This window comes from Lutjanus erythropterus, chromosome 13 (genome assembly GCF_056507025.1).
Source record: "Lutjanus erythropterus isolate fLutEry1 chromosome 13, fLutEry1.hap2, whole genome shotgun sequence".
Classification (NCBI taxonomy): domain Eukaryota; kingdom Metazoa; phylum Chordata; class Actinopteri; order Lutjaniformes; family Lutjanidae; genus Lutjanus; species Lutjanus erythropterus.
In genome coordinates, this window is record NC_139329.1 from 15,727,442 (window position 1) to 15,746,087 (window position 18,646).

The 18,646-nt window shown below is 38.4% G+C and overlaps 1 protein-coding gene across 2 annotated transcripts in view; it reads left to right on the forward strand.

Annotated features, from left to right (window-relative positions):
* lrrc4ca (leucine rich repeat containing 4C, genome duplicate a) overlaps positions 1–18,646 on the forward strand; it is a 136,237-nt gene that overhangs the window by 55,021 nt on the left and 62,570 nt on the right. Inside the window, exon 2 of one of the 2 annotated variants that reach the window (XM_084734742.1) lies at positions 5,466–5,605. The gene's annotated coding sequence lies outside the window, so the exon portion shown is untranslated. Of the gene's footprint in view, positions 1–5,465; positions 5,606–15,447; positions 16,902–18,646 lie in introns of those variants that run through there. The other variant, XM_084734741.1, reaches the window with a different exon arrangement.

The window sequence follows — 18,646 nt, forward strand, 5'->3', positions numbered from 1 at the left end:
CTCATTTCTCGTATAAGCACACATGCATTGTTCAGAGATGTAGTAATGCTACAAGATGGATGTTTTGCGTTGTTACAGTTGAGGTTTGAGCACAGGCCAGAGCTGAAGAAAAACATGTTCCACAGCTCAGTTGTCTGGAACCAAAGTAAATAATACATGGAGACAGATTTACAGTAGTTAAATAATTAAAGGGATACCAATTATGATTGCCAGATCAATTGGATGTCTTCCAAAGTTACAGTATTTTTACGGTAGTAAGACAAATTACCTCAGACAGTGTGCTCTTGGTGAACTGTGGAGGCGGGATAGTTACAAAGAGAGAGGATTTAGCACTGAAAAAATTGCAACTTTGAATGATATACACTTCATCTGTCTAACTCACACTGATGAAGCCTCATGTTACCTCTGACTGAATGCTGGAGCTATTGTTTTACATCAAAATTGAACTGTGGATTCTGTCCCCCACCCATTTAAACTGAAACTGCATTAGAGGCAGATCTTTTTGTGACCAGTACGGACAGGAGGAATAATTACAATGAGCAAGAGTGCCTACGATGTACATCTGGATATAGTATTGTTATGGCATTGAAAATGTGAACATGCAACATCAAAACAATGAAGAAGAAATAATAGAAGAAACCTCAGGAGGAGCAATAAGAAACTACAACATGTCCATAGCACTACAGAGAAGAGTTTGGATTTTAGAAGCATTTTGTTTCTATTCTGTAAAATTTTGATGATTTCCATGATGAAAATACCAGGACCTATGTGTCAAAATACAACTGAGTCGTATTATGGAACAGCAATATTACAGTACTTACATTTCATTCACTTGGCATTTGGCTTTCAGAACATTATCAGCAGGGCACAGTTTGGGAACTTGAGTTAGGAAAGATACTCTTCTGCATGTCAGCCAGTAGTGAGTCTGGGAGGGATTATGGCAAAGGGCAAGGCTTAAATTGCTGGCAGAGTTTGGAGAAAAAGCTTATCACTGGTGTCTGTGGGCTTTTGCACAATGCTATCCACACAGGGTCAGTCTGAGCTCCTCCACTTAGATTAAATATAGAGCAGAAACTAGCCTCCAGTATGTGGTTTTGCTATTTATTATAGCGTGCCAAGCCTTATTAATTAAGCAAAACTCAAGACAGAGAGAACAATTGTTCATTTGTTTTTTTGTGATTTTTATTGGGTCTGTCTCATTCTGTTTTTTTTTCTTGTTGCTTTGCAGTCCTTTTCTCTTTTACTTTTTTCTGTGCTTTGCTCAAAACACTAAAATCCACTAACACTATATTACTTGCCATATAAGGCACATGCAGCCACATTTTCACAATATATTCTGTAGTGATGACACTTTGTATTGTCAGTTTTATTACAGCTGTGTTAGAGAGATGTTGATAGTCTGTGACACTGTTGTAGTACAAGGGAGATCTGCAACAGCGACGGTTGCGATAAGTCTTATTTCTGCAATCAGCAACATGCTGGAGTGATGATACTCATCCTGCACATGCTCAGTTAGACGTCTCTCTCTCCTCACCAGGAAGACAGAGGACACATTCAACATCTGCTGCTGCATTTATTGAAAAAACTTGTTTTAGAGGTATGAAAGTATTTTTTCATGAGCTACATTTATGTCATACTCTCTGCCCTTTTGTAAGAATTCATAAAAAATTACTGAGTTTGAATCATAGTATTGTTTTTGTTTAGTTATGTGTTTAGCGAACACTATTTAAAGAAAATTACTAAATAAATAAAAAATACTATATTTTTATTTTAAACAATGTGTGTTTTCACAATACTGTGCTTATCGGGACAAAAAGGGAAAGTAAATCAGTGAAATTTAATGTATTTTTATTATGTTGCAACTGTCCCCACAGTTGGGGTCAACTGAGGTTGCAACGCCTGACTTCTTTCATTTAAATAAATATTGTGAATAAGGTCATATGTAACCATATTTAAATAGTACTGGAAATTAACAGACCGATATAAGTTTATCTATATATTTGGTTGGTTTAGTCCAAATAGTCTCTCTGTGAAACTGAGAGAAATGCAAACAGTTTTGCCACTGTGCCCAGCCCCCTTACAAGTGTTGAGTGCTAAAAACAATAATACCTTTTGTAATTCAACCACAGGTGATACCTTTTTACATAGGTCTTCTCTATGAATGCCTGTCAACTTTGATGCAAAGGTTGCAGACCAGTGGGCTGCAATTTAGACTGATTAAAAGTCACAGGTCATCAAAAGCAGCTCAAAGTTTTGCTTTGCACTTCTCGCTCTGTGTGGTCTGTCCTCACTTCCAACTTGTGAATCATTTTTTCGCACAGGGGTCTATTTACCCAGCCCACTTTCTTCCTCTTCCAAACAGAAATTCAGTACTTTCACTTTTTTTAATTCATATTGCAAGTGGCAGAGATCAAGTGCTTTTCTTTTGCTTTTTTTTTTGTTTCTTTTGCCAGCAGCTTTTTGTGGTGCAGGAGAGCGGCTTGTGAGCTGAATCTAACTGGAACCAAAAAAAAGCATGAAAGCAATCTTACATTTCATAGGGAACACAACACAAAATGCCCACCACCTTTCTGGCCACAGCCGTTAAATATGGAGTCCAGTTCATCTTATTGATTGCCCCATTTGCAAAAGTAATGTATACTCAGATTGAAAGGCACACTAATCTGAAATACTGGATTGCATATGTGTTTAGATTGAGTGTGGACATGTATTGCAGGAAGCTTTGAATATATTGGACTGGTGGAAGGATATCACTTAAATATATTTTCCTCATAGCCGTCTAGCCCGAGATGAAAAATTGTTTTGATGACAGAACAATAACGGATCAGTGCAATTGAATTTTATTGTAATGTGTAGCGAAAGATTGATTGCACAGTGGGTGTTCTGTGTGTGTGTTTGTGTGAATGACACTCGCCAAGTAAAACGCTTTAAGTTTTGTTCAAAGTGAAAAACTAATGAGGCAACAAAATCCTTTTTCCTTGGGTTTGAAGTGCATGAACACTATTTACACATATAGTGTAACTCATGCTGGGTAATACTTTATTTGTAGGGGTGTGCACAAGACTGTCATTACACTGTCATAACCATGACATGACACTTGTTATGAATGAGGGAGTCTTTTGAATGTTGATGGCAGTTGTCAGTAATAGTCATTCAGAGTTGCATGATGGACAGATCAACCACTATGAACCAACCACTATGACAGTTTAATGTAATCTTGAAACATAAAGCTAAACATTTCTTATGTTTGATAAAGTTGAGTTGTCATAATAAAGACGGGCTACGTTGTCTTGGTTAATGTCAAACTGTCATAATAAAGTCATTTTTCTCTTAGTTAATTTCAAGTTGTCATAACAAAGATATTATTGGCTTGATTAATGTCTTGTCATAACACAGACATCTCAAACAGTGTCAACTTTGTATTGACATAATTGACTGAATGACATTTAATGAAAGTCATAAACATTCATAAAGACTCCGTCATATTCACAACAGATGTCATTACATGGTTTAGACAGTGTAATTACAGTCTCATGCACACTCCCTCAAATAAAGTGTCATCCTCATGCTGCATGGGATGTAAATTTTACCAAAAAAAGCTAATTAATAGAGGTAATCAAGTACATTTAGTCAGTATCATACAGGGATAGTCATACTGTATCAAAACATAATTATATTATGCATAACAAGATGACATTAATAGAAGTGCCATCATTTTTTCTAAATCCACAATGTACTTCGTGTTGTACCATGAGAACACAAAACTTAACTGTAAAACCACCAGCACTCGAGTTACAGGGTTTTTATAGGGTAACTGCCATCTGTTGTGCTACTTCCAAACCCAGTTTATTACTGATGCAGATTGACTGGAATCACTTAGTAGGTACCATCCGATTTGTCAGATTTATTCGAATGGTTAAAAAGGTTAAAAAGTAATCATGAAGTGACCGTACGGCAGGAGCAGAGGTGCTGAATTACCTTCCAGTCATCCACTGTGTTTAATGGTCACAGTTTTTCATGCAATGTCACGTCTGGCTCCATATTCTATTCCTCATCTTGCTAATCTCTTTAAAATAGTGTTAGCTTGCCCATTAGACATTACCACAAGCAGCTCTTATGAATGTCATCATTTACCAGTCATTGATTCTTATTGTCCGTAGTTAACCAGACTGTAATATGACCTTTCTAGGAGAAAGACGATTAAGGTAATCAGGAGAGAATCTTGTGGTGTTCAATTATTTCCAACCTTTCAAGGTGATACCTTACAGTGGCCAAATGAAGCTCTGACTGGACTCTTTATCCTCTTTTAAGGTTGCATTTTGCTTCTCCAAGAAGATTAGGATATCTGGCTTGTATGATCTCAGCTGTTCTTCCTGTAGTTAGGCATATCTGGCAACAGGTCTACCTCCTTTCTTAGAATTTATGAGCAGTATATAAACATTTAATGAATGGTTTACAACACAGAATATATCGTTATCTGTGGATATATGTGCATAATTATATACTGTATGAATTTAGAAAAAGAAACAATATATTTACTCTACTAAATCATAAACTAAACATTATGTCATTAGAGACTAAGGAAACATGCAAAATTGAAATTCTGGCTGCTCCGACAAAAACGCTACAAACAATATTTTCTTCTGTGAAATTTCTATCCCAGGATTTTTGTTTGCCTGTTTTGAGTAGATTAGTTAAAATTAATATAGAATGTTTGATGAATGAGCACGTGTCTGTGCATAACTTGTAATAAAACATTAATAATCTTTGAGTTGGACTTGAGGTTTAATATTGAATTGAGCAATATGCCATAAGGCGGACAATCACTGAACCCCAACTCCAGAGTGTGTATTTTTGGAGCAGTGGGCTTTTTGTTTTTTGGATTGCAGGTTTAGCCTTGCATTGACAGACAATTGACAATAATAAACTGTCGTCATAAATTGTCATTGCTTGTCAGCGTCAAAATATGATTGTACACACATCTTGCACTCATAGCGCCTCTGTCCCTGCAGTTTCAGTCAGGGAAACTACTTAACTAATCTACTGTTTGGATCCAATTCGTTATTTGGACTGCAGTACTGATTTTTGAATGCTGGGTTCTCACATATTTCCCCTTCGGTGAAGAGTTTCACCATGTTGATGTCATTTGAGGACAGCATGATTGGTAGTGTTTAGATATCTGGAGTGGATGTATGAATCGCATCACATAGAAAAAAAATCATGTTCTTTTTAACTCATCATAAACTCTCGTGCTCCCACACATTTTAAAGTTTTTGTGATACCAGCCTGAAGAGACACTTAATTTAAGAGCTAATCAACCTCCATCCCACTAAATGTGAGCAGTATACTTTTGCCAGCTAACAAAATGCAAACACAGCCAGTGAAATGTGCAGATCCTTACAATGTTTCCTCTTGATTATGTGTTCATTTACTCTGTTTTTCTCTGTTTATCTACCCTATGGCAGGCAGGATGTGAATGGATGGCCCACTCGATCCCCTATGTGTCTGAGCAGAGAGACAACCGCGCTGAGGATTAGAGCGGGAGAGGGGATCGGCTGTCACATCCAGATGCTGCAAATCTGCTCCCTGCCTCACATGTGAATAGGTATGCCATTGTCTGGAGCACTGCTTGTTTTGCATGAACAGAGACAGAGCCAAGGAGATAAACAAGCTGAAACGGAGGTTATACCAAGTCTAAATCTGCTATGATACAGGATTACAAGGTTTATGTCATGCTTAAAGCTTTATCCTCTGATTGTCAGGCGAGATTTTCGCGGTGGCAAACTTAGTAAGCCTTTAATGGTTGTGCATTAATAGACAATTCGAACAGGAATGTGGGAGTTGTTAAAACATGTACAGCATACTGATGCTGAACTGTCGGTCGGGTAACAGACACATACTGAACTGTATTTTAAAATCCTCCCATCAGCATCTGTATCTGTGCACCATTGGTGGTTTATCATGCATATTGTATTTCTGTGGGCTTTTGTTCACCTGCAGAGGAAACAGCCAGTCATGCTTGACTTGAAATGTCTGACTTTATAGTTACAAAGCATTTCTACAGAGAATACACCATTGAGGTTATTTCTAAAAATATGTCTGACACTGATAAAAGAGAGATCTTCATTTGTAAACTTGACGAGTTTAAGGTATCAACTTGCTTGTCAGCTATCCATTTCTATGACTATTCGGATGTTTTACGTGGTCCTAGATGGATGAGCAGAAGATTAAAAAAAAAAAACAATATATGAATGTGCAGGGAGCGCTCTGGATTTTGAGATGAGGACATTAAAAATATTCATTGGGGGATATAAAAAGTGTAATGAATGACTGAGGAAATCGCTAATGACTAATAAATTCCAGCTTAATTCCTGAAATAAAAGCATTGGTGATGTCTCCGGCTTTGGCATGATAATCTCTCAAGTGCTCAATACTTTCTTCATTTATAGTAAATAGCATGGGCAGATGTTTCTGTGCAATATGCATTTCATTATGGTGAGGAATGCAGAGCTTCTGCTACATGTTCACATCTGTCCTGCACTTATCAGATTTGGTGGATAGGTTTCATATGTCTCATAGGTACTTAGCCCACAAACATCAATTGTGTTTTAAATCAGGGGGCTGGTGACCCCTTGGGGGTTTCAGAGTCTCAGAGTTTGTCAGTTTGTTAAAATACATCTGAAAACACAAATTAACACGATTCCAACACATTATTAGCAAACACAAATCAATATGTGTAAAAAAATGCTGACAAAAAAAATTGACAAAAGGCTACCCATAAATCCTTGCTGTTTCACTTGCAAGTATACAGACTTTATTATTAATATAATAATTTCAAGGCAACTGGTGTCACTATATTTTTGAATTTCAAGTCAAACTCAAACTCTTATGTTTTGAAATAAACTCAAAAAAAGTTTTGCTGGTCTATAATCTTTCTCATTCAGATAAACTGTTTCTAAATATTTTAGATTTAGAAACACAGAAAATTCTGTATTTCTGTATAAATAGTTCACAGTTAATCTGATTTTTCATTATTTGGTTGCCTTGAATTTTAAATGGTTGCAAGTGTAAATATTAAATTGTTAACCATGATTCACTTTCACAAACAAGAACTGAAAATATTCAAAGCCATACATTTAAGGGGTGCTTGTGTCTCTCTATAAGCTTATGGGTTCATAGCCTGAAAGAGATCCCTGTGCAAATAAACAACATTTTTTATTTTATTTTATATATTTTGTGTTTTACACACACTTTTCTGTGAATGGACCAAATCTTTGCACAATGCTGCACAAGTGAAGTAAGACAACACTACTAAGCTTACTAGAGCATCACACCTTCAGATAAATATTGTGGATGGACCCTAAATTGTACTAAAGCACATTTCATCATGCTCTGTAGCACTAATATCTTTTTTTTTTTTTCCCTATCGCCTTCCTTTCCATCAAATTTTGCACAGCATGTTTCAGCTGCCTACATCATCTTTGCATCACAAAATTTTGATACTTGCACTTAGTCATGACCCACAAAAGAAGTTGCACACAGCCTGAAAGGAATACATATTTTTCTTAATGCCCACACATTTCAGCAACCAAACCTCACACAAATGTGTGAAAACTGATGAAAGTTTGTCAGACCATATTTGGTCAGGGCTGTATTTTACCATATGGCCAAACACTGGCAGCGTTTCAAATGGTATTATGTCTTGCAACATTTCATCTGTAGTCACAGAGCTTCCTCTGAAATGTTCTCTCTTTGAGTAATGGACCTCTTCCAAACTCATGAATCAAACTTTTATTTTTGCTGTCAAATCATTCGGTCTGTGGGCTCTACACCTTCTTAAGGTCAAATTGCTTGATGTCTTCTTTTTCTCCTTTTTAAGGAATGACGGCATAAGTGGATCAGTGTGGTCAATCCAGCACATTTTTCTGCTAAAATGAATCATAATATTTAAAAGCCATCAAAACCAAATGATCCAGCTGAGAAAAGAATTGTTGGTCCAGCTTTTAAAAATCTGTTGAATTGGTAGCACACAAATTTATTTAGTTTTTTCAAATCAAGTTAACAGTTTATATGAAAACAATTGCTTTAAGTGAGACGTACTTAATAATCTGATTGCTCTGAAATCAACAGTTTGCATTAATACAACATAAATTTATGGCAGGTCAGTGTTCCAACTCAATTATTTGCTTTATCCAGAAACTTAATACTATAATGTTAGTGTATTATTTCAGTCTGTTCAATCTAATGTTTGCCTGACTTAATGAGAACTGGATTCTTTTGATGAGTTTATGAAAACTGAAAAACACAATTTAAACAGTTCAGGTGGACAGGTTTATATCAAACATTATTTGATCACAAAATGTAATTTTGTCTTGCATTGGACTTAAACCTTTTTTACAAGTCACCAAGAGAAAATGGCAACTCAAACGCAAGTGAAAAATCTGGAAATGATGTGATTTTCTTGACGTCAGACCTACAGTACTAAGAGAAACCTAACTGCCATGTCTTTACTGAATAAGAACAGCAGGTTTAGGCTACAGGATGTCATTTCAAATTGTTATAATCCACTAAAGCAGAGCGTCAAATCAGTAGGATGAATGGGACTCACTAAAAATAGTCACTCATTTCAACCATGACTTAAATACATTTTTTACAGTGCAAAATTAATTGAATAATAGAACTGTATATTCTTCAAATACTTCAAATCCCTTAAATTAAAACAGGAGGTAGTTTTCCATTTTATATTTTAGATAGCACATTTCAAATGATAATTTAATCTAATTGAATTGAATTAAAATTTATTGAATTTTATTTATTTTGTTTTATTTTATTTTACTTTACCAAACACTTGCTGTTGAATGCTCATTTTAAGATATGATACAATCTGACATATTCATTGATTGAGTGAAACTGCCACCCTTTCTGTTGTATTGAACCAGGGCTCATTATAATTTTAAAGAGACCCACCAAAGTGAAGCGTGGTGGGAGAGTGCTCTCTGCACTTATGTGGACCTTCCTCATTAGAAGTATGCTTGAATGCATTTTCAAGCTTTGCCACTGTGATATCATGTTCAGTGTCTTTCAAAATACAGAGGTCATTAGAAATGTAAAAAAAAAAAAAATAGGCTTAATGGGGGAAGATAGCCATCCAGCTGAAATGATACCATTTGTGTGCTCAGATTTTGAATGGTGTGTCAGCATGCTAATTTGAGTTAACATGTTAAATGACACCACTGACAGATGATGATGCTCCATCATATAAGTAATATACTGATTATATAATAATCATCAACTGATTCATCCTTCAGTGAGTGTGGGCCTTCTCATCTCTTGATAATGCTTTGAGCTGCAGCCAATATCCAATAACTAAGCCAGTCATCCAGTCTCCTCCACCATTATATTGTGCAGTTGATGCGGCTTAGAGAGCGTTATTAGGCTGAAGCATGCTTTGAATTATTTTAATTTACCCCGGATACATTGGTGAATCCAGAACCCGAGCCAAAAGTGGCCTAGAATGGAAACTAAGAATTCATTCTCCAGTCACGAGCCCTTTGGGCCAAAGGAAGCCTTGGATAAGAAGTACAGTTAGAGATTAGTGTGGATCAAAGTGGAGATTAAATAGGATGGCAAACACATTGATGCACCTAATTATCAAGTCCGTGAAATTTGATGAATTGCTTTGAATCTCAGAGACGTCGCCACTGAGGTGTTTGTGGAATTCGTCTCATTGACTCTGCGTGCTAAACTAATTCTGTGGTTGAAATATGCGATCGCAGCGAGTACAGTGGCAACAGGGAAAAAGCAAAGAGGGGAATATCAAACATTAGACAGAGAAAGACACGCTTCCTACGCTGCACAACCTGAGGTGGCACTAAGACTGATGGAGCAGAATGGAAACGAGCGACGTGTGACACATTCACAGGCCCACAGACTCGCTTTCTCCCTCTTAACTCTCACAACACACCTGACTACATTATTTCATTGCCTGTGAGCCTTGCAGGATATCAGTAGTGATGTCTCATACCCTCCAAAACAACATCATGAATAATGAATGCCGGATCTCAAAATAAATAAAGCACATTATTAATGTATTCGGAGCATCCCTTAAAAGGGGCAGCTGTAGGTGCCACACTATCCCCCTCTCACTCTGTCTCTGAGAGGCTGGATTTAAAGGAGAAATCTGTAATATATTGTTTTTTAATTTGACCTTTATTTAACCAAGAAGTCCCTTGAGATTGAAATCTCTTTTCCGAGGGAGATCTAGCCAAAACAGTACACCAGTTACAGTTTAAACAGAAACAAGTGCAAACAGACAGAAAATACAGACATCAAACACACAATCAAAAGACTGACAAGAAAGAGACCATGGCCATGATACACCATCAGAGATTCAGAAGCTTTTGGACAGAAATTATTGCGTTCTGCCCCTTTAAGGGTATTTTTTTTTTGGAGAACGTCAGTCAGAGGAGGGCCACTATGATTATGATATAATGCTTTAGCAAAATAATTATGAAATTCTGAAACTACAACTGTTGAGATACAAATTTGAATGTGAAAAGAATTTCTCAGCACTTAGACATTTATAGATCAGCGCGAGCAGCTGAGATTGTATATTTTATGTATATCCTGCGCATTATGGTATCACTGTCACCACTGTAATAAAACTTGCATTACATGGAGCTTTATGCTTATGTGCTCTTTTAACTCCTTATGGTTGGATAAACCTATGCTATGTGTATGTATATTCCGTTTGATCACTGGATGAGACCAACATGGCATACCCAACATGATTATTACATTATCTAATTGCATCCCAACACATGTATTATTCAGACCCTGACAACATAATACTCTGAGGGAAAGGAAGAGATCTGTGTGCCTTAAGCCGTCTCTGAATGGCATTTTACTGCTTTTTCCGTCTCTTCTGTCAAAACAGCAGCTTTTTCTGGGTGGTAAAGTAACGATAAACAGCGTGGTATGGTAAAAAAAAAAAAAGCCTACATCACTACTGCATATGTAATTCACATTATTAATGTCAAGCAATCTTCGGTTTTACAAGGGTGCTGAAAGCATAACCAATAATCTATACTAGAGCATTCCCTTAAGAAAGGTTTTTTACTTGCCACTCCAAGAATAACTGGCCTCGTGAGCCTCGTATGTGTCCTGCCCTTTCACACAACAAGGTCACATTGTTTACAATGGCAGCACGACGCCTCTTTAACGTTCTCCAAGGACAGAGTGATCTTTACTATGATGTTTCAATAGTGTTCAGGACTTGTGCTCACATCAGTAAAAGCATAAATTCTTCTGTCAAGGTAGCTGAGAGGATGTTGAATAATGCATTTCACAATTAGCACATGAATACAGCGTTTAACAGATGGGTGCAAATATATAAAATACTATCTTGTTACAATTTGCAAATATTTGCTCATGAAATGTGTTCACTTTTTTCAAGTGGTGCACAGGAGCAAGTAAAATTGACTTTGAAAATGAAAACTGACTTTGGGCCAGTAAAATTTTACTGGCAGTAGGATTCTACTGAGAACCTTATTGTTAAGCTCTGCAAATACAAAATACTGGTATGGAAAATGTATGCTAATTAAAATACAAATAATTTGGAATTTGACAACACACGAAAATACATATTCTGACATTTTAGGTAGTCTTGATATGAGAGAGGTGAAGTCCCTCCCCTTCCTGAACACTGTGACTACAGGATCTAACGTCAGATAAACTATGTTCATACAGTGGTCAATGGTAAGAGACATAATTATTGGATCCGATTTTGATTGACAAGTTACACATATGATAATTATCAACTTAAAAGATAATTTTACAAGTCAATAAAGTCACGGTTTGTCTTAAAAAATGTTGAAATATTAGATGAAGATATGTAATTAGAAAAACAACAAATCTAGACATTGCTTGACTCCATGACATTCTCCATGCAAAAGCTAACTGGGATGTAGTCACATGAGCAATGGGGCTTGCTTGTTCTTTAACTTGCCAGCAGATAAAAGGATCAGGAGCCACTATTTAAAACACCTCAGGTACGATAAAGTTACAAGAGACAGTGATATTAGTGCTGACGACATATATTGTGCATGATAGGAGATGTAGTTCACAAAGCAGCCACAAATTGAGCCTTTATTGTTTGTTTTTTCACCTCTCTATCGGTCGTCTGTGCAAGCAGCCTATTTATGTTTATTATCAGGCGACCACCTCTAGTGGCCTCAGTAATTTTGACGAGAGTTGTATTAAGATCGAGAAAGCCTGATCAACAAGGACTGTCACCCAGGAGACTGATAATCGTGTCCCGTGTGAAACCTGAAGTTAACACTGACAAATTTAAGGTTTTAAGTTACTTAAGTTATGTTTCATAAGTGATGTCACTTACGAAATGTAAATCCAAACTATGATCTTTTCATAAACCTGGCCAGGCAGTTTTGGTGCCTAAATCTGCTGATTCACACTGTTAATCACATGTTTAATGTAACATGACATATGCCATGTGACTTACATTATGCACGTAAGGTATAGTTTGCATTTTGCTTGCACTCTCCAGTGATCATACATGTTGTTTGGAAGTTATTGCCAATTTGGCCTATTCTGTCATTTAGTTTTGAGGACATGTTGGTGGTTTCTACCTAGTAAGTATACTGGTCAGTTCTGGAGCACATGCGGTTGCTGATAGCTCTTTTCATCTTTTGTATTTTTGTGTCATTCAGTAAGCTTGCCTTTGCATGCAATCTCCGATCACATTTTGGTTATATAACTCTATCTGAGGGGAACTTTGTACCAAACACCAAAGCATCTTTCCTCGAGCTACTGGTCAAGAGGAACACAAATGAAATACTGTAGTCCACAGTGAGACGGACCCGGCAGGATGTGCCATGTGACTCACTTGACGTGATGAGGATATTTATTTACTTTTTTCTACACTTTAAACCTGAGAGTAAAATGTATCTTATTTGAGAGTGAAATGACACATTCAATAATGTATTTTATTTGACTGAACCACTGCCAGTGGCTGCTTTAAGGTGATGGATTCTGGTAGCAATATCTGAGTATCGCCAAAGCTTCAAGGAAGCAAGACATTTCCACTGGCAAAGACTGTGTGGTCTCAAAAGCTACATAAATCAAGATAAAGGCTATGGCCTCCAGTGATGGTTCCCACACAGCAAATAAGACCTAAAGTAATAAGGAGTGGTCACCAGAGATCTACAGGCTCCCAGCTGGTGGACAAAGTAAAAGCTTTAAATCAAAACCATTAGGCAAGGCTGCCGTACAGCAACATGACACAAATTATGGAAGAGAGCACTCAAAAGTGACCTCAGCAGGTACATGTGAATGAAATGGAAATGCTGGAGATTCAAAGGGTATTATATGTACAAAAACACTGCTTGGCTATCTTTAAGGAGGAAAATGTGAGACGAGAAGAAAGGAGTGAAAAAATTGAGTTATTTAATGATGTCTCCTTCGGTTGGAAAGCAAGAGGGCGGTGCTCTTTACCACCATATGCCCAGATGCACAGACAGGCAGGTCGACAGTTATGAAGACAGATGAATGATGCAACGCCTTCAGCACTGAGGGAAATGAGATCAGATGTTGACAGCGAGATGGACAGATCCCTGGCCTGGCATTCAAATGTTTTCTCACATCTCCTATTGCGTGGTCTGTGAATTTTTCCCCAGATGTGTTCTCACTCTGCTGTCTTGCAAATTCTTTTTTTTTTAAGCTCCACCATGCATGTTGTGTAATATGACTGAGTTTAGCATAATATGTGCCGTACAGCGGGTTGCCTGAGATAAGCGTTTCACCAGTAATAATCTCACTGAAGACCTGAAGTCTCCTGCGTCAGCCTGCCATGCTAAAAATCTGCAACATGTATTTCATAATTCATAATACAGAGCAAGCGGTCAGAAAACGGGGTCTAAAGTGCTGAAGCCTGAGAGAAATTATGACTGTTATACAAGGGCGTGCCCAGACTTTTTTTTTTTACTCGGGTGGCCCAAGTGGGGCATTGACTTGTGTAGGGGTTCCATGAACTATGTGTCCACATGCATTAAAGCTATTGCAAGGTGTTTTTAACTGGTTATGAAACAGCCTCAATTTAATACTGATGCCTCTATATAATATATCAAAGTTCCTTGAGGTAGTTTTAATTAACTATTTCTCATACTCCAATTACTAAAACTACAGTTTCTTACTGTTAATTATTTATTTGTGTAGAAATTTTATTTAAATGATAAATAGACCTACTAGTCACGGAACAACAGAGTGGCCCCATAGGAATATAGTAGAAAACTTACTGAACTTTATCCTCTAAGCCCTCAAAGAGAGGCTGCACCTCCATTGAGCCTCTTTCAGGCTGTGAGACTCCTAAATTCCACCATGAACATTAGTTTTGTTTTTATGATTTATTATTTATTCACCCATTTGCTGTGTATAGATATTTGTGCATGTTTGTCCTTGTTTTGAGAGCAGCTTAAAGGGAAGTACGACTAAAATCTAAATATACAACCCCACATTGTAAAGTTATCACTAACTTAAATTAATTTTATTCTTTTTAAAGTATGGCGTATACAAAAGAAAACAATGCACATGGGCACAGGGGCGCCGCCAGAAATCTTGGGCCCCCTGAAAGATTACATAGATAATACTATTAAAATAATATTGATAGCCCTCAAAGGGCCCCCTGTCAGGCCCGGGCCCTTAGAATCGTCCTAACTTTCCCCCCCCTGGTGGCGCCCCTGCATGGGCAAGTCAAGTAGTTGGTTCAAATTAAGGTCCCACTTCTAAGTGAGACGATAGTTAACTATATTTGAGGGTGGCAATCGGGGAGGTCAATCAGATTTCAGGGGTGGCCGGTGCCTCCCTCCCCTCTAGAAACGACCCTGCTCATATATTAAACTTTCTCAACTGTCAAACTTGCCATCCCCTTATGTGCTTCACATTTATTCCTGTGAATGTGGTTACTGATCTCCTCCCATTAAACATGTATGTAGGTCTCCCATCGTGCCCTGCAGCGCTTTTAAATACAAATAGATATGATATATATAACCTTATATAAACACAACGCAATCTGTCATGGGAGAGCAGTCCTATGCGACAATCAGCCTGAGGCCACTGCCACACTATCACACAGCAGACAGGCGAGGGGAGTCGGTAGGTGGCAGTCGTGTCCCATTTGCAGGAGACACATGGGAGGAATCTCTCTCTCTCTTTCTGTCTCTCCTGTCTATCTAAACCTCTCTTACTCTTTTTTTTCCCTCTCAGGCACGCACGCTCACAAATTGGGGCGCGCTTAAACAATTATTCTCATTAAAACTGACCAATGGATGAGAAGGACAAAGGTCAAGAATCAATTAATTATTGCCAGTCTTCCGGGTGTGATTCCTAGTAGACACTGGGGAGATTTTAGGGAAGTTCAAAAAGAGAAATGTGAAGCCTGAAAGAAAAGAGAGGTGGAAACAGCATCTCCTTCCTGCATTGACTGGCGGAGCAGTCTCACTCGGGGAGAACAGGTTGTCAGTGGGAGGTAACCTACATGATGCCCCCTTGGTGCACTTATCAATTCAGTGTCCGTCTGTGGCGTGCTGCTGCTGCGCCGCGCGTTTTATCGGAGTACGTAAACGCCGAGCGCACTGAGGTACTGTAAAGCGCACCGATGGATGCAGCCTGCGTGCGTATTGGAACGAGGTGATTTGTGATCAAGCTTAAAAAAAAACCCAAACCGCAGTCGACAGAAGAGGAGAAGAAGGAGACGGGGCTCGGATGATCAGTGGATAATAACCCGTAAACAGTTTCTTACCCCCGTGTGTGTCATATCAATGGAGAGGCGAGGCTTGAAAGTGCACACATAGATGGAGCGAGGGCGCAGAAGTGATGACTGCCTTTGGTGAACTATAACTCCCGTCCAGACAGGGCGAAGCAACGCTCGGAAGGCGCGGAAACCATGTAAGAATCGAGCTTACTGGTGCTACAACACACATTTCTTATGGGGTTTTAAAGGATACCTGCTGGATTTTTTTTTTCTTCCTTTCGATGTTGTATCTTAGATCAACGCATCATTCCTCTCGAAAATGGAAATGAAGAGATATTGTTCAACTTTGTCAGTGCTCCCGTGTGTAGGATACCTATTCGATCACTAATCTGCGGGACTTCTTCTTCTCATCGACATGACCAGGAGAGGGGAGGGAAAAAAAGAAGAAATAAGCGTCTTGAAATCCGCACTGGGCTGTGAGGTGAAATCTAATCAGATTCAGCAAGGCTTGATGACGAAGAAGTAATCGGGACTTGAAGAAAAGTTAAAACGATAGAGAGCGGGACGTTAAAATAAGCTCGTCTCTGCCCCCTCAACGTATGGATGATGGTCTGATGACGGGCTTTTCAGGATGGATCCACCTGAAAACTGACCACACGAGGTTCTCTGTGCTCAACACGCTGTGGAGAGGCTAGTTCTCTAACATTTAATTCAGATCTGAGATAAAAATCAAACAGTCACATTTGTCCAACTAATCATTTGGAGAAAATCTGGGACCACAGTGGGCATCGCTTTGCATCGGGAGAGTAGTTTCAACAATGGCACTTGTGGGTGCCTGCGCGCTGTGTGCGTCCTGAGAAAACAGGAGAAGAGGAAATATCGGCTGCATGCTCATCACTGTGAGAGTTAATATAGCATGTCACCCGGACTGATGTGTGGATTACATACCACGTCGTGTTTTTTGAGAGTGGGAGCACAATGTGTCTGACGAGAAAATATCAGCACGGATTCTGCAAAATCGCCTGAGAATTGCGGATGTTTTTTCGATGCAGATTTTGGGGAGGGAGCGGAAGAGGGGACCGTTCTCCGTCTAAAAAAGCAGAGATCCTGCAGACCTCGGCGTCTTTGTGAACAAGTAAGTTAGTGTTTGTGATGTTAAAAAAAAATAAAAAGATGTTGGTCTTATTGCCTATAACACAACTACCCCATCCAGCCTGTTCTTCCCCCTGCTGTTATGTCCAAATGTGGTAGTTTTCCTTCTTCTTTGATGACTGCAGTGATATAAGCTAAATCAGGGCACAGCATTCCCAAAGGCTTCACCCTTACTGATGCTGCGGCCTCTAACTAAAAGATCTCTAATCACGCGCTGATTTGGGAGATAAGGAAAGGATGCGCGCACTCGTGTGCGTGCGTTTCATTGCGCGCCCTTGAGTTGAGTGTGCCAGCATCAAGCTTAGATGACATGGAAGAGTGAAAAAAAAGGAGAGTTTAGCTTTTGTAGAAAACAGAGTAAGTCAAGTATTGTATAAAGAAGTGAGCTAAATGTATGTGGTTCTTTTCATGTTGTGACATGCTGGATGCGGACAACTGCAATCCATTTTTCCACACCTGCATGCTCCCAATCTGCCATAAATAGGACCAGTATATGTATTCTAATAGTAATATTTGAGAGAGAACAAAGTATGGCATAGGCTCTATAAAATATTTAGCTTTGGAATTTAAAATTCAAGGATTTTATGCCTGAGTGTTGCCTCTATCGTCAGATATTGGTCTGTTTTCTTCTTCATGGTTTCCACAGAAGGCGCCTCTGTGGTCGCCTGGCTGGCTGGGAGGGAGCTGTCCTTCTTACGTGGTGCTGAAATTAAAATCTGCTGTCTTCGCTCTGCCTCTGCTCAGCTGCTGCAGGGATGGATGTTGAAGTTCATGGTTCGAAAATCTGAGCCACACTAGTCTGCTGAATATAATCCTTTCCCAAAATGCAACGAAGCAACAGATGACATATTCGAGGGTTTATGTCTGTGATACATACAAGAAGTTTCAGTAGAAGGAAGCTGTACTGCAAAACAGCATTTTGGTAGTTAGAATTCTGCTTACAGCAAACCTAAATAAATAAATGCATGTGGCTGCCAGAGCTGATTTATCAATTCATCGATTATGAATTGATTATTAAATTAGTCGGCAACTATTCTGATTATAAATTTAGCAGATTGGAAAAAAAGTCAAAATTTTCTGATTCTAGCTCCTAAACTATGCATATTTTCTGGTTTCTTTAGTCCTTTATGACAGTAAACTGAATATTGTTGGGTTGTTGGCAAAACAAGACATTTGAATATGTCATTTTGGGCTTTGGGAGACACTGAACAACATGTTTCTGACATTTTATAGACCAAACAAAAGTAACTAATTAAGAAAATAACCAACAAATTATTGGACAATGAAAATAAAAACCTAGTGGCTGCATTATATGTTATCATACCCCATTAGACCCCTGAACAAAGGTTAGTACAAACATGGATTGAATTTTTTATATCAGTGCTTCCGGGAGCTTAAAAATAGATGTCTGTCATGTTAGTGATAAACCAGTGTTGGTTGTAAAAGCATAAATAGAGGTGGCTGTCACTCCTCAGACAAAGAATGAATTGCATCTCTCACCTGTGAAAGTGAGAAACATGGCGAACATTATTCACCCTCCATATGATGGAGTGACATCACCTTGGAGAGACAAATTAGACGGCTGATTTTTATGTTTTTGCCCTGTCAGAGGCTTTGGCGTGATAAATCCTCCTTACATATTCCCAAGATTGCAGTTGTTTGTTGGCAACTGGCGCAGAGTGATTCATAGTAATAAGTGGAGAGACTATTCCTCCTCCCCATTTAACA